The following is a 3,731-nucleotide window of genomic DNA, read 5'->3' on the forward strand; positions in this document are numbered from 1 at the left end:
GACTGTTTGTACTAATAAGCTTAAATTTATTTTGAAGTGGTAGCCTCACAGATCTGTCTGCTTCAAGTCTTTACTTTCATGTCTGCTTTCTGGATTTTCTGTCTTGAATGAAGATTAAAACTGTCATTGAACAGTCCTCTTGGTAAGATCTCCATTCTTGATCTGCATATTACTTTGAGATGAACAATCCAAATCCAAGAATTTTATTTTGGCTGAAACTTAAAAATTCTTTAAGAAACAGAAAATCCTTCTCGTTTGAGTAGTGAGGAACAAATTATTCTTTTACGGTAGAGCTCGGTGATTTTGCAGTGCAGATTAAATAATGAAGTGTCCATCATAATAAGACCTGGGTCAGCAAGCTAGAAGTGTAAACAGTACGGAGAACACCAACTCAAACAAGTGTCAGCTGTACAGACTTGAAAAGCACAAAGCTTAACTTTGTCAACAGCAATCTAGTGGCAATGTGGCTGATAGATGAGAAGATGATGATGATACGCAATATCTAGAAAGGACGCAGGTTGCATGTGGTTAATTGCTTACAGCAGACAGATGGTATATGTAAGGACATGACTAAATAAGGTTCCTGAGCCTAGACTAACCACATACCTGGTCTGGCATGCGTTAGCCATGAAAGGGTATTAGACAACAAAGAGGTGAGAAATGTTCACATACAGCTTTTGAAGTTACGGGGCTTATGCACGAACTCAGCGTGTAACTTTAGTAATGATTAGTGCTAAAGTCTATGCTTGATGCTTGCATGAAGTAATCATTAAAGAAACGCGTGGGGACAATAATAACCAAACAAGATCTGTGTTCTTCAGCTCTTAATGCTAGATTATTTGAACTTGTCTGGGCATTCTCTGATCGCCGATTGATCCCGCGTTACGCTTGTGAGGGTCCGCTCAAGAAATCTACCTAGAAGTTAAGCACCGAGTTGAGCTTTGGGATTTGGGAAGTGTGAAGAAGTCTGGTCCGTGAAAGAGATGGGATGAGAAACAAACTCTGGAGAGGGCAACAACTGAGCAGCTGCTCTCAGACCCCATTAGTAGGTTGGATTGTCTGCAAGTGTAATAGGGGTCATTGAGGGAGGCTGACCCGAACGATGAATTGATGCCTTCCAGTCCTCGGTTCCAAGTAATCCACATTGTGCTATTTCCTGTCTGGAAATTCTAAAAGGAGTACTTTTCTACAGAAATTCCTATAGAAAACTTGGGCTTTGAATAGTACGGTTTCTGAAACAAGCCCTTTGTCTTCCACGTACGAGTAAAGCTAGTGTCCTCAACCCAGTGTGTTTGTCTCTCACATACGCACACACAAACAAGCACAAGCTGATGCAGAAATAATACGGCTTTTGTACTCATTGCGTATTCGATAGCTGTGTATTTCATTTTTTCAAATGAAAATTCTGTCAGTAGTGAGTTGATCTGTTGTCTCTTTAGAATAGCTGTATATGACAGTTTGAGATTGAGGGTTTACACTCCAGAGTTTAAGGAAAGCTTCTCTAGGAATCGGAAGTGGAGGGCACTTGATGTTACAGTAGACTATTTTAGAACTGTTCTGAGGGGGATGTTGCCCCTGAGCCCCCTTTAAAGGATAAATAGATAAATAGATAGGTTCCACCACATCTGAGCAAATTACTGCTCGAAGGTCTACTCTGATCTTTTGTTCCTGGATCATGCTTTGGAGCCTTCAGTGTTAAGCCCAATATGATCGTGGTGATCCAAGATGTTCCAGTCTCCCAGATGCTCCTTGTTATCCGTCCCCCTGGAGAGCACCATTCTGTATCGTACGCTGCAAAAGGGAATGTGTGCCCATACCTTCTTCATCAATTTAAGCTGACACATCCAGCTGGCTAAAGTAGTACATAAGAGACCAGAGCATCACCCCAAAAAATCTTCTTCAAATTTGGTGGATTAATTTTAAGTGCATGTACACTGAGAGATATTTGGTGCCTGTTGATGGAAGGGGAGTGGTTAAGAAAACTTGATTTCAGAGGTCCCATGAGGTGCGTATTCTAAGGCTACATTTTTTTGGATTAGCTATTACAGCCATGGCTTGAGCTGCCTAAAATAAACCACCACTGATCCAGGAGCCATGTAGCTGTGTCGGCTCAGTGTTGAATCTGTGTTAATATACTTTGCCTTTTTGAACACAACCTGTTCAGACATCATCTGCCCGGTGGTACGATTTCAACGGGTGACTGTTACAAAAAAAGGTTTAAAAATTATCTGCTTCACAAACCATGCAATCTCCAGTAACCATGGCTTTTCCCAAGGTGACATTGTATGAAAATCAGGTGATTGTAATACACAAAACCCCATTTCCTGATCTTCTTCCTCCTTGCTAATTATTTCTTTAGTTAGTGTGCTGCCCTAGAAAAAAAGTCTGAAATTGCTTCCTGTTTGGTTTCTAAAATGTTGACAGTCCTCAATGCTTTGTATCATGAATTCCAGGCACAAAGAAATGCTCTTAATAGTTATCATGATTAATGGGTAAAGTTAACAATTAATTATTAATGGATGTTAGTTTGACATCCCTGTGAGTCATAATGTCCTATCCTCATTTTGTATGTGGGAAACTAAAATTAGACTAGCTCTACTGAAGGACCTAGAAACATCAAGAATTAGGTGCACCACTATCTAATTTCAGTCTCTTCCTGGAATCCAGATTTTGGGATTAGGCGTGTCAGTTTTCTCTCCAGCAGGTGGTGCCCCGGGGCAGGATCCAAGGCATCCGGACGGCTGATGAGCGCTGCCAAAGTGAGTGACCACAAAATGTTTTACCCAAGTGCAGCATTCCTCTCCACCTTCGCTTCTGAAGCTTTGTACAGCACAGCGTCAGGCTTGTGGGACTGGAAAGAGGGAGCAAGAGAAAATGTGACTTTGTATCTTATGGATTTGAGAGGAGATGGGGTTCTCCTCCCTATTCCCAGTGTTTTGTGTGTTTTCCACACTTCGTACAAAATATTATGCTGATTTCCACCCCCCCATCCCCTCCCTGTTCAATATGAAACACCAAGGCAGTCTCAGGAACATGAAGCTGATGCAACTGTGTCCCTACAGGGGCTACAGGGCCATTCTCTTATCTTCCCACCAACTTCCCCTGTGGCTCTGGTGTTCTCTGCTGTGCAGTAACGCAACCTCGACAGGCTGAAGAACAAACACACATGCATCCAGTCTTGGTGAGGGGCGTAAGTGCTTTACACAAAAGGGAGGTTCGTGTAGGTTTCTGCCTTCATGAGGTTATCTTCTAAGATTGGTCTTGCTTCTGCCGTGGCTGGTTTGAACAAAGTAGGCATCACAGCCACTTTTGGGGAGTAAATGCATGAATGTGTGCTGTAAACTCCCACTCACCCAGAGACTTTGGCATTGGGACGCAGAGTCCAGAACCAGACTTTGGGACATAAGTGTCCTGGTTTTGGCTGGGATAGAGTTAATTTCTTCCCAGTAGCTGGTACAGTGCGGTGTTTTGGATTTAGGATGAGAACAACATTGATAACACACCGATGTTTCAGTTGTTGCTAGGTAATGCTTACACTAGTCAAGGACTTTTCAGCTTCCCATACTCTGCTGACTGAGAAGGCTGGAGGTGCACAAGAAGCTGGGAGGGGGCACAGCCAGGACAGCTGACCCAAACTGGCCAAAGGGACATTCCATACCATGTGACGTCATGCTCAGTACATAAACTGGAGAAAACTGGCCGGGGGGGGCCGCTGCTCGGGGACTGGCTGG

This window comes from Pygoscelis adeliae, unplaced genomic scaffold (genome assembly GCF_000699105.1).
Source record: "Pygoscelis adeliae isolate BGI_AS28 unplaced genomic scaffold, ASM69910v1 Scaffold425, whole genome shotgun sequence".
Classification (NCBI taxonomy): Eukaryota; Metazoa; Chordata; class Aves; order Sphenisciformes; family Spheniscidae; genus Pygoscelis; species Pygoscelis adeliae.